We start from the raw sequence: 13,455 nt of genomic DNA, 5'->3' as shown, positions 1-13,455 counted from the left end.
GGAGCAGAGTTTCTGTTGTTTTCTTCCACACCCTTTGCAGCCTAAGGATGACTAGGTTTCCCGTCAGGCAAAGAGGAACTTCCAGGAAGGGCTGAGGTTGTTTACAGATGGCAGGAAAATGAAACTCAGGGCATATGTTGGGGTGAAGGAGGAAATTCAGGTTGGGCCCTCATTATGGATTTTCTCTAAAACCCAGAAGAGCATGGATTTGATAAGATTGGTAAAAGGAAGTTGAGACATCTGTTAGCTGAGGTAAGACATCATCGAAAGTAGTTTTTCAGGCAAGGCAGAAAAACTACTTTGATATGAGGGCCAGGCTAGTTAGAAAGCTGTTGGGTTAATCCCAGAATGAAGTACTACCAGCCATTTTTAGAGTACTAGCTATGGGAACTTTGGGGAGAAACAACATTTTGAAGGGTGAAACAACAGAATTCAGTGATGGATTGGGCACTGTAATGAAGGGGCTTGATCTAGTCAGAACAGAATGTCACACATGGAGAGAGTGGTCAGGCTATATTTGTGCACTTCTTGTCTGTAGAGATATGCTACTTTGAGACTAACTGACTCCTAGGATATGTCCTTTTGAACAAGCAACAAATGTTGGGGACAGGGGGAGTGACAACAGCAAAAAGAAGTATATCTAACATAATTAACTGCCTCAGCTCCATCCTTTGAGAAGACCACGCCAACCTCTGGAACACCAAGCACTGAGACCAAGGTGGTTGGGGGTGGGAGATAAAGAGAAGTTGATTGTCATCTTTGCATACCACACCTAATAAAAATGCTTCTTTTTCTTTTTTAGATGGCCACTGAAAGGAGTACCCCCCCACACATACCCCATTCAAATGGCCCAGGGAGTTACGTGACTGTTGACTGGGTTCTGTGCTCTTACTCCAGGCAGCTCATGACATCCTCTGCAATGTCAGGTCACCATGAGTATGCACTTCCCTCAGAGACACTTCCTCAGGCTACTTCACAGCCATTGTGAGACCCCTATAGTATATGTATTGATGGGAGCAGGCAACCAATGTGGGTTGAGATGAAATTTTAAGCCAGCTGTAAATTGCATTCACAACCCAGTAACAGCCAGTTGCAGTGTCTTAAATACAAAAGAGTATATTCCCTCACGTATACGAGGTCTGGGGTAGACAGTTCAGTGACGTCATCAAGGACACAAGCTCACTAGGTGTAATGACACACACCTGAAATCCCAGCAACTCAGGAGGCTGAGGCTGGAGGATCTCAAGTTTAAGGCCAGCTGGGAAACTTAGTGAGACTTTGTCTCAGAAAAAAATGGGCTGGGTGTGGGGGCTGGGGAGTAGCTCAGTTGGTAGAGTGCTTGCCTCACATGCACAAGACATTGGGTTTAATCCCCAGCACCACACAAAAAAAAGATGGGGGACTGGGTGTGAATCTCAGTGGTAAAAGCCCCCACAGGTTCAATCACCAGGACCAAAAAGACTTAAAAAAAAAAATCAAAAAGAAAAGATGCAAACTCCTCTATCCCCAAAGCTGCCTCATGATCTGTTAAAACTTCTAAAGTACCAGCCATGTTATTACGTTTCCAGGAAGGGGAAAGAATAAAAGGTTGGGTTCCATTTGTCTCCTTTTATGGATCCTCTGTGGGAGATTCACCCAACAAATTCTACTCCAGACATCACTGGTCAAAATTTACATAAAAAGCTACAGTTATCCAGAAGGAAAGCTGGTAAATGTAATGATTTTGCTGTGCACATTTTCAGTTTGAAAAAATGTGGAATTCTGTATCTAAAGGAATAACAAATAGTGAATTAGAAAATGACAGTTTTGTTACAAATCCTTCTATAACTTTATTTCCACACCCTTAGACATAAACACTATCATTAATAGAATCATCTTAGGTAGATTCTCTTGTTTTTCTTTTATGCCTTCTTTTACTTTAGTGTGTAACAGATCTTACCACACAGGAATCTAAATGAGAAGGTCTTATATCCAGTGTTGATCATAATCCTGAACACCAAAATCCTGAATGTTGCAATCCCTAAGATATAAAATCCTGAAATCACTATTTTGAAAGATTATAATCCTGAATGTGGAAATCCTGACTGCTGAAATTCCCCAAACCTCAGTTTCGACATTGGGGAAAGCTCTCTAATGGGATAGTAATTCTGTTCCGGGAAGTGATTGCCATGACAACAACTTGAGTTTAAAAATGCATCCTCTGTTTGTACTGAAGTTCTTTCCAGCTGATGAAATTTCAAAATTTTTTTATGAAGTAAAGCTGTATTTGCTTAAAGGAACTAGTGAAGTTACTGACTCACAAACAGTTATGTGTGAATGAAATTGACCAAACTGTGTTATGTACATGTGCAAATATGCCATAATGAGCCCCACTATTGTGTATAATTAAAACACACCAATTAAAACAAAAGAAAAAATTATATGCTTAGTTGGATAATAAGACACAGCTGGGTGCAGTGGTACATGCCCGTAATCCCAGCAAGATGATTGAAAATTTGAGGCCAGAGCTGGGGTTGTAGCTCAGTGGTAGAGAGCACTCGCTTCGCACTTGTGAGGCACTGGGTTCCATCCTCAGCACCACATAAAAATAAATAAATAAAGATGTTGTGTCCATCTACAACTAAAAAAATATTTTAAAAAAGAAAAAGAAAATTTGAGGCCAGCTTTGGCAACTTGGTGAGACCCTATTTGAAAATCAAAAGGACTGGAGATAGAGTTCAGCACTCCTGGGTTTAATCCCCAGTACAGGAAAAAGGAGATACTTATACAACAGTGTTGCTATTCAGTTGCCAGTATTGTTTCTGCCAAATCTGTGATCTGCATATGGGGGTTATGGAACAGATCTAATGCCCTCCAACATTGAACTCAACCCTGTCTTGTTTGTGTAGACTTCAAGTTTGTTTGTTTGTTTGTTGACACTGGGAATTGAACCCAAGGGGTTACTTAACCACTAAGCTACATCCCCAGCTCTTTTTATTTTTTATTTTCAGAGAGGGTCTCACTAAGTTCCGTAGGCTTTCACTAAATTGCTGAGGCTGGCCTCAAACCTGCAAACCTCCTGTCTTGACCTCCCAAGTCTCTGGGATTATAGGGATGCACCATGAAACCCAGCTCAGCACAGTTCTAAGAACAACTCTCAAGAGCTACCAAATTACTCAAAAGTGGCCCAGAGAACTGAGGACAGTGACCAGGCATAAGGATCTTGGCTGGCTATATCTCCATCAACACACAGGAGGAATAGCCTTGTGTACCACTGAGGTTCTGTGCCAGAATGTAGTCCACTGGGAACTGTATGAAAGTCAGAGCATTTGTGGGAAACTGTGTTTTGTCCCAGATGCTACCATCCTGGCTCGAATCACCCTACTCTAGTGCCAGCTTATATCTACGAGGCCCTTTGGTGAGAATGTCACCTATTTTGCCCACTGCAGTGTGTCTATCACTGAAAGAAATTTTATCACTGAGATGAATATTTCTGAGGTGCACAGGTGTGAGGTGACAGGAGACCCCAGTTTCAAATCCACCTCTCTGATGCCAATGTTTGGGGATGTTTATGGGATAAAGAAGCAGGGTAATTTCAGGCATGGGAAAATGAGATTGGAAGGGAAGTAATCAGTGATCTGCTGAAACATAATCAACCTTTGTGGCTCTTCATGGGGTACATGTTCAGAAAATGGCAGTGTGATCATGAGATGAGGGCGTTTTCAGCCTCCTGATGTCAAAAGCTCACCTATTGGATACCTGCAGAGGCCCAAGTGACGAGTTGGTGGTTTCCCCAAAAATGGCCCTCGGGTCCCTGAAACGTAACTTAGGCAAACATCTTCATAACCCATACCTCAGTAAAGACAGTGGGGGACTAATAATGTAAAATTATTTTGAAGGACAGCTGTGTAGCCTCCAAAATCAGCAATTTAAAGCCTACTAAAAGCAAGTAACCAGCGGGAGGGGTCTCAGAGTCAGAGAAGTAAAAAGTATAAAGGGGTGATAAGTGTAAGTGAGACTAACCATTTGTGTTTGATGACTGGCCATTGTCAAGGTTAGGATTCTGTTGTCCCATTCCTGAGAATGGCTCTCGGGTCCTTTAGAGAAGCTTCTGAGCTGCAAAAGATGTGTATTGACAGTTATAAACCTTTGTTTTAGTAAATGCCAGTAGAAGGTTGTAGCCTATCAAGCAAAGACTCAGTTTTAAGAAATTTATAAAATCATGTAAAGTAAGACTGAGAGTGTTCCATAAATTAAGTAAAAGTCACAGGAGGGCATTGTTTTGAACTGAGTTCCTGCATTGGGCCCCATAGGCTGAAAATTAAAATGCAATCAACTTTGCTGAAATTCCATGTCACCAAAAGTAAAGCAAACTCTTTATCTGACCTGCTGAAGAATCAGAATCCGATAGAAACCATCCAGATTTCCCAAGCAGACTGGATTGATAATGAAGTTAATCTTTACTCCACAAAAATTAGTCTGATATTAACCAATCATTTATTTTTCTATTGTTTTTGTCTCTTTCCTGCTTTCCAAGGAAAGTAACTTTGAAATGATCAATCCATTTTTTTGTTTCTGCTTTCTTCAATTTTTCACTCTCTATAAATCTAACCTTCTTTGTTCAACCTATCATAATACTCATTCTGTTTTGTGGAGTGAAATGTTGCCCAATTCTGGAATTAAAAAAAAAAAAAAACACTAGTCAGCATTTCTGTGATCAGTGACAAATCCTCTGAAAGGGAAATGAGGAAAACTACCCCATTTACAATACCCTCAACAAAAACAACAACAACAAAAAACTTGGGAATCAACCCAATGAAAGAGGTGAAAGACCTCTACAATGAAAACTACAGAAAGCTAAAGAAAGAAATTAAAGAAGACCTTAGAAGATAGAAAGATCTACCTTGTTCTTGGATAGGCAGAATTAATATTGTCAAAATGACCATTCTGTCAAAAGCACTCTACAGATTTAATGCAATTCCAATCAAAATCCTAATGACATTCCTCATAGAAATAGAAAAGGCAGATATGAAATTCATCTGGAAAAATAAGAGACCCAGAATAGCTAAAGCAATCCTTAGCAAGAAGAGTGAAGCAGGTGACATCACTATACCAGACCTTAAACTGCAGAGCAATAGTAACAAAAACAACATGGTATTGGCACCAAAATAGACTGGTTGACCAATGGTACAGAATAGAGGACAGACTAACCCACATAATTACAGTTATCTTATATTAGACAAAGGCACCAAAAACATACATTGGAGAGAAGATAGACTCTTCAACAAATGGTGCTGGGAAAACTGGAAATCCATATACAACAAAATGAAATTAAACTCATGTCTCACCATGCACAAAACTCAAAAGTAGATCAAGGACCTTGGAATTAAACCAGAGACACTGCATCTAATAGAAGAAAAAATAGACCCATATCTCCATCATGTCAGATTAGGCCCTGGCTTCCTTAATAAGACTCCTATAGTTCAAGAATTAATAAATGGGATGGATTCAAACTAAAAAGCTTCTCAGCAAAAGAAACAATCAGGTGAATAGAGACCCTACATTTTGGGAGAAAATTTTTACCAAACACACATCAGACAGAGCACTAATCTCTAGATATATAAAGAACTCAAAAATCTTAACACCAAAAAAAAAAAATAACCCATTCAATATATGGGCCAAGGAACTGAACAGACACTTCTCAGAAGATGATATATGACCAGTCAACAAATATATGAAAAAATGTTCAACATCTCTAGCAATTAAAGAAATGCAAATCAAAACTACTCTAAGATTTCCTCTCACTCCAGTCAGCATGGCAGCTATTGATAATACAAATAACAATAAGTGTTGGCAAGGATGTGGGGGAAAAGGCACACTCATACATTGTTGGTGGGACTATAAATTGGTGTGACCAATATGGAAAGCAGTATGGAGATTCCTTGGAAAACTGGGAATGGAACCACCATTTGACCCAGCTATCCCACTCCTTAGCCTATATCCAAAGGACTTAAAAACAGCATAGTACAGTGATACAGCTACATCAATGTTTATAGGAGCACAAATCACAATAGCTAAATTGTGGAACCAACCTAGATGCCCTTCAGTAGAGGAATGGCTAAAGAAAATGTGGTATATGTGCATAATGGAATATTATTGAGCATTAAAAGAGAATAAAATCATGGAATTTTCAGGTAAATGGATGGAGTTGAAGAATATAATGCTAAGTGAAGTTAGCCAATCCCAAAAAAAAACAAATATAAGGAGGCCGATTCATAATGGGTTTGCGGGGGAGCATGGGAAGATTAGTCGAACGAACTCTAGATAGGGAAAAGGGATGGGAGGAGAAGGGTGGGGGCATGAGGGTAGAAAGGATGGTGGAATGTGATGGACATCATTACCCTAACTACATGTATGAAGACATGGTGTGACTCTACTTTGTATACCACCAGAGATATGAAAAATTGTGCTCTATATGTGTAATATGAATTGTAATGCATACTATCATATATAATAAATTAGAATAAAAATAAATAAAGCCAGTAAGGCTTCAAATGTAGCTCAGTGGTAGAGTGCTTGCCTAGCATGTGTGAAGCACTGGGTTTGATCCTCAGCATCACATAAAAACATAAATAAAAATAAAGATATTGTGTCCATCTATAAATTTTTTAAAAAAATAAAGCTAATCAAGATTTCAATTGTGATTTTGTTCTTTGACAGACACTAATTAATTAATTAGTTAATTTTTGGTACTAGGAATTGACCTGAGAGGAATTCTACCACTGAGCTTCATTCCCAGTCTTTTTTAATGTTTTATTTTGAGATGGAGTCTGCTAAGTTGCTGAGTCTGGCCTTGAACTTTGGCTCCTCCTGCATCAGCCTCCTGAGTCACTGAGATTACACATGTGCATCACTATGCCCAACTATAGGCAGACATTAGCTTACATTATGAAATTTACTGCATAAAAGTCTAGATCTGCTCACATGACAGGAAACCAATTAGTCAAGGGGCAAAGCGATGGTAGTTTTCTATGATGAGCAAGCTGAATGGAAAAACAGCAGTCTAAAGGACCATCTTGGCTAACAACCACAAGTGAAGAGCTTACACAGAAAACTTAAGGAAGTGTGTTTTTACCCACTGATGAGTGGGTACCAAAATCATTAATCATGCACTGGTCTATTTGAGGCACATTCTGTTACTATGTGAAGGTCACCAGATATTCTGTGTTCTATAAATCTAAAGAATGGTTACTAGATATATACAAATAACTCAATAAATGAGCTAAGGCACTGAATAGCCTCTTCACAGAGAAGAAATACAATTGATCAACAAATATATGAAAAAGTGTTCAACATCTCTAGCAATTAGAGAAATGCAAATCAAAACTAAGATTTCACCTCACTCCTGTCAGAATGATAGGGAATACATCAAGAATACAGGAAACTTGGCTGGGGTTGTGGCTCAGTGGTAGAGTGCTTGCCTAGCATATTCAAGGCCCTGGGTTCAATCCTCAGTACCACATAAAAATAAATAAATAAAATAAAGATATTGTGTCCAACTAAAAAATAAAATATTAAAAAAAAGAATACAGGCAATAATAAATGTTGGTGAGGATGTGGTGAAAAAGGTACACTCATTCATTGCTGGTGGGACTGCAAATTGGTGCAACCACTATGGAAAGCAGTATGGAGATTCCTCAGAAAACTGGGAATGGAACTACCATTTGACCCAGCTATCCCACTTCTTGGTTTATACCCAAAGGATTTAAAATCAGCATCCTATAGTGATGCAGCCACATCAATGTTTATAGCAGCTCAATTCACAATAGTTAGACTATGGAACCAACCTAGGTGTCCCTCAATAGATGAATGGCTAAAGAAAATGTGGTATATATACTCAATGGAATATTACTCAGCTTTAAAGAAGAGTGAAATTATGGCATTTGCCAGTAAATGGTCAGAATTGGAGAATATCATGCTAAGCAAAATAAGCCAATCTCACAAAACCAAAGACTGAATGTTTCCTCTAATATGTGGATGCTAATTCACAATAAGGTGGGGGCAGGGAACTAGGGAAGAATATCAATTACCTTAGGTTAGGCAGAGGGAAGTGATGGGAGGGGAGGGGAGAGGATGTGAGATAGGAAAGATAGTAGAATAAAACAAACATTATTACTGTATGTATGTGACTACAGGACCAATTTGATTCTGCAACATGTACACTCAGAAAAATGAAAAATTATATCCCATCTATGTATGATATATCAAAGTGCATAAATGCATTCTACTAATGTATAACTAATTAAAACAAATTTTAAAATTTGAAAAAAAGAATGATTACTCCCTACTGTGGTGGTGCATGCCTGTAATCCCAGTGACTCTGATGTTTCTCTTGTTCCTTTTCCCTGTAATGGCTGTATTTAGGTTCAGCTTTTCCTTAAAACTAGGAAAAACAAAAATTAAGTTTGCAGGGCTGGGGATGTGGCTCAAGCGGTAGCTCGCTCGCCTGGCATGCGTGCGGCCCGGGTTCGATTCTCAGTACCACATACAAACAAAGATGTTGTGTCTGCCGATAAATAATAAATATTAAAATTCTCTCTCTCTCTCCCTCTCTCACTCTCTCTTTAAAAAAAAAAAAAATTAAGTTTGCAAAGCTCCAGAACTAGTCAGCTCTGTTCAGTACAAAGTACCCCAGTTAATAGTGAGACGGCTCATCAATTTCTCTTGCACTGGGTTTGAAGAGTATCCTCTCCATAATGAACATAAAACTCTTTCATCTCAAAACTGACCCTGGAGCCGGGCATGGTGGTGCACACTTGTAATCCCAGTGGCTAAGGAGACTGAAACGGGGTGGTGGCGGGATGGGGGGCGGGATCGTGACTTCAAAGCCAGCCTCAGCCAAACGAGGCACTAAGCAACCCAATGAGACCCTGTCTCTAAATAAAATACAAAATAGGGCTGGGGATGTGGCTCAGTGGTCAGGTGCCCCTGAGTTTCATCCCCAGTACACCCTCTCCCCAAAAAAACAACTGACCCTGAACACTCCAACTCCTCTTGAACATACATCTTAGATTTGCCTCAGACCAGTTCAATCCTGAATTCAGTTCTTAAAGGCTTTAATTTGTTTCCCCAATTCCTATGAAATTTAACATATTGAAGTTTAACACCCAGTGTCTCAGAGTGTGACTATTTGCAAACAGAAACTTTATAGAGGTAAGTAAGTTAAAGTGATGTCACATGGACAAACCCCAATCCAACATGATTGGGTGACCTTATAAGAGGAGACTCAGAGACACACAGAGACCAAGGGGCAACCATCCACAGACTGAGGAGAGAGACCTGATGAAAAATCAATCCTACAAACATCTTGAACTTGAACTTCATAGCCACTAGAACTATGAGAAAATATATCTGTTGTTTAAGCCATCCGTCTTTGTGGTATTTTGTTATGGCAGCTGAAGCAGACTAATACACCAGGTCTGCAATTTCTGTAATCTGACCTGGTTATCAAAATTTTACCCACCGTTTGTGTTAATTGCAGCCACAGGACTTTCTTCCTACCTGGGACTCCCCACTGCACTCATCTGCCCTTCCCTGCTGTGTTTCTTCAGAGAGCTTGGTGGTTTCTACCTGCACTCAGCTAGCCTTTCTCAGCTGGCTCTTGTTCTGTCCTCACTAGGCCCTGGGTATTAGTGACACCAGCTCTAGCCATAGGCAGAGACTGAAATAGAAGAGGGGTTTCCTGGCTTGGCCTAGTTCACTTCAGTTTTTTGTTTGTTTTTGTTTTGAGACAGAGTCTTACTGTGTTTCCCAGGCGGGTCTTGAACTCCAGGGCTCAAGGTGTCCTCCTGCCTCAGTATCCTTAGTGCTGGAACCACAGTTTATGCCAATGCACCTGGCTTGAAGTACTTTATGTCTTTCATCCACGTCAGAGTTTTGGTACAGGTGACATGTCTGGTATTTTTTGAGCAAGATGCTCGGGTCCAAATCTGGGTAGTTGCTATGTCTGAAGTCCTGAGATAGGACTTGTGCATACAGCAGGAAAAAAAAAAGATAAACTGAGTCTCAAATGAGAACTGCCAAGCCAGGTATGGTGGCGCAGCCTGTAATCCCAGCAACATGAGAGGCTGAGACAGGAGGGCTTTGAGTTCTAAGCCAGTCTCAGCAACTTGGTGAGGCACTTAGCAACTCAGTGAGACCCTGTCTCTAAATAAAAATACAAAAAAAGGAAAGAAAGGCTGGGGATGTGACCTTGTGGTAAAACGACCCTGAGTTCAATCCCCAGTACCAACAACAACAACAAAAAAGAACTGCCAAAAATGAAAATTTTGGAATATGAGAAATTCCCATGAACTGTGGAAATGCAGGAAATTCCCTGAACTGTTAAAATGCAAAACAAGCCACTGTGAGCAACCCAGTCCACACCCTTGCACCCGTCTTCTTGACCCAAGAAAGGGACATGATGTGGTTAAAATGTGCTAGTCACAGGGAAAACTGGCATGAGCTGCATCTCCACCTCTAGCTCAGCGCCCTCTGTAAATAGTCAGACATCAGACCAATGCTTCTCTCTCTGGAGACAGCCTGTACTCTCTCTCTCTTTCTCTTTGAGGTGTACTCCTTTGCCTTCCTAAATAAATCCCTTCTGATGCCTGTCTCTGATGAACCTGACTGTGATCAGAGACAGACTCACTTCCATCTGGCTTCAGCAGAGGTGAGGGAGAAAAGCACTCTCTAGCTTTCCTCTCTCACCTCTACCTATCTGATACCAGTAGCACTGACCCACCTCCAGGGTGACAACCAAAAATGTTTCCCAAAATTGTTAAATGTTCCCTGGGGACCAAACCCCTCCTGGTTAGGAGCCACTTTCATAGAGGTATAACTATTACAAAATATCAAGTCAAATGAGTCAGCAGAGGGTGCCAGACCATGAAGGCCATGTTGAGTAAGACCAGAGACAACAGAGGGTTAGAGGACCAGAGGAGCTCAGGCTTCGTCCTCAGGCCTGGGTGGTGATACACAGGGCACAGAGTGCTCATTGTATTTGATGATACCCCAGTTCCCCTGTGTTCAAGTCTTCTCAGTCTCAAATTAGCCATGGCCTGAAGCTGGTTTGAGGGGCTTACAATAAGTAAGAAGATAAATAATCTCTATGGGAGAATAAACAAGCTCTTGGGCTGGAGATGTGGCTCAGCGGTAGCGCGCTCGCCTGGCATGCGTGCGGCCCGGGTTCGATCCTCAGCACCACATACCAACAAAGATGTTGTGTCCGCCAAGAACTAAAAAATAAATATTAAAAAAATTCTCTCTCTCTCTCTCTCTCTCTCTCTCTCTCTCTCTCTCCCCCTCTCCTCTCTCACTCTCTCTTTAAAAAAATAAATAAATAAATAAACAAGCTCTTAGGATCCATTATGAAGAAAGGATGGTTGGTTAAAAACAACAAATTAGAGCAAGAATTGGTGTACCTGCAAAAAAAGAAAAGAAAGACAAGAAAAAGAAAGAGGTTCACCACCACTGCATTACTCAGCTTCCTGCCATGTGATAAACACTTTTAAAGGAGAAAAGATTTATTTTGGCTCAAAGCTCAGACATTTCAGTCCATGGCTGGTTGGCCTGTTGTTTTTAGGCATGGGGAGAGGAAGAACATCATGGCAGGAGTGTGTGGCAGAGGAGATTGATCCCCTGGAGGCAGTCAGGAAGCTCAGGCTGGGGTGACAAGGCATGCCCCCAGCGAGGTGTGCCCACTGGGCACCCCCCAGGAGCACCACAGACTGGGTAACAAGCCTTCAATACATGGGCCTTTGAAGACATTTAAGGTCCAAGCTACTATGCCAGATGGGGTGGGCCACACCTGCATTCCCAGCTACTTAGGAAGCTAAGGCAGGAAGGTCTCAAATTCAAGACCATCTCGGGCAATTTAGTGAAATCCTATCTCAAAAAAAAAAAAAAAAAAAAAAGCTGGGGATGTACCTTGTATACCTCTTATGTAGAAGGCCCTCAGTCCAATCTCCAGAACACATACTGAAAAATTTAAATAATGATACCAAACAAGAGAGATATATTAACATTTTTTCTTTCTATCTTTTTTTGAGACAGGGTCTCTCTAATTTGTGAGACTGACCTTGAATTTGTGATCCTCCTTGGAAGCTTCAGGCTTCCATGTTGCTGGGATTGTAGACATGCTGCACTGTGCCCAGAAGGTGTGTCTCATTTGTATAACTGACATTGTTACCCAGATTGAATGTAGGAATAATCTATGCTGGTACACAACAACCCATCTAGCCCAAGGTCAGGAATGGCCTAGTGACATTCAGTGGGCACTTGACTCTGGCTTTCCAAAAGTCAAGGCCAAAGCCACCTAGTAAATTTTAGAAAAATAGGTCAAAACAAAACCATGCCAAGATTTATTCTTGAAATACTTACTAAATGTACATTTCTTCTTCCTGCCTTCTAGTGAGATTCCTATATAGGACAGGGATACCTTGTGCCATTTATCCATCTTGTTCATTTGCTATTGGCAGAGTTGGAGGCTCCCAAACATTCTAGGGGCTGAATCCCCATCTCTGTGTCCTGGACTTCTTCCTAAGGTCTGTCTTGGAACATAACCAGCTGATACATGTATACCTCTGCCTCCTGTGTCCCTGCTGGGCCCTGCTCAGGCAATAGTCCTCTCCAAACCTTTGTTGGCCTGGAACACACCTAAGTTTCCCATGGTTCTGGACGGGGCCTTATGCAGCCTGGTTTCTGTTATTAAGGCTCTGTGCCTCTCATTATTTCCACACAGCCCCCTTAGCTTGCCTCCTGCCCAAACTTGTCAACACTATTCAAACTTATTGGGTCATCTGGCTATATTAAGTATTTTCTCTCTCTTATTTCTTTCCTAGGGAGCAAGAATAAAACCCACTTCTCCTGTGTCTAAAGTTTCTCCTATAAAGAAAGAGGCTTGATGTTCAGTTCAAGAGTATGTGGGCATAAATTGTGCACACCTGTAACACCAGTGGCTTGGGAGGCTGAGGCAGGAAGATCCCAAGTTCAAAGCCGGCTTCAGCAACTTAGCAAGGCCCTAAGCAACTCAGTGAGGCCTTGTCTCAAAAAATAAATAAATAAATAAATAAATAAATAAAGGGGGGGGGGGGCTGGGGATGTGGCTCAGTGGTCAAGCACCCCTGGGTTTAATCGCTAGTAACAACAATGAAAAAGTGTAAAGGCATTAAAAAAAAAAAAAAAAGATGTTCCAAATAAGGGACAGTGACTTTTTTCAGAACATCAGTCTGATGAAATTAAACGTACTTGTCGCCTTCTATGAAGTAGCGGTAGCCTCGGGTTGCTGGAGGATCGTCTTTGCACGTGGAAAACCTCTGGTGCGTTCAAGAGTGGGCCCTGGAATCAGCCCGTCTCCATCAGAGTTCATCTGTGCTGTCAAATGCCTCTGCTCTCCCATGGTCGAGTGTCACCAGCCGTTACTTCCCCAGAGGTCCC

Source organism: Urocitellus parryii, chromosome 8, assembly GCF_045843805.1.
Source record: "Urocitellus parryii isolate mUroPar1 chromosome 8, mUroPar1.hap1, whole genome shotgun sequence".
Taxonomy (NCBI): domain Eukaryota; kingdom Metazoa; phylum Chordata; class Mammalia; order Rodentia; family Sciuridae; genus Urocitellus; species Urocitellus parryii.
This window is presented reverse-complemented; position numbering follows the sequence as displayed.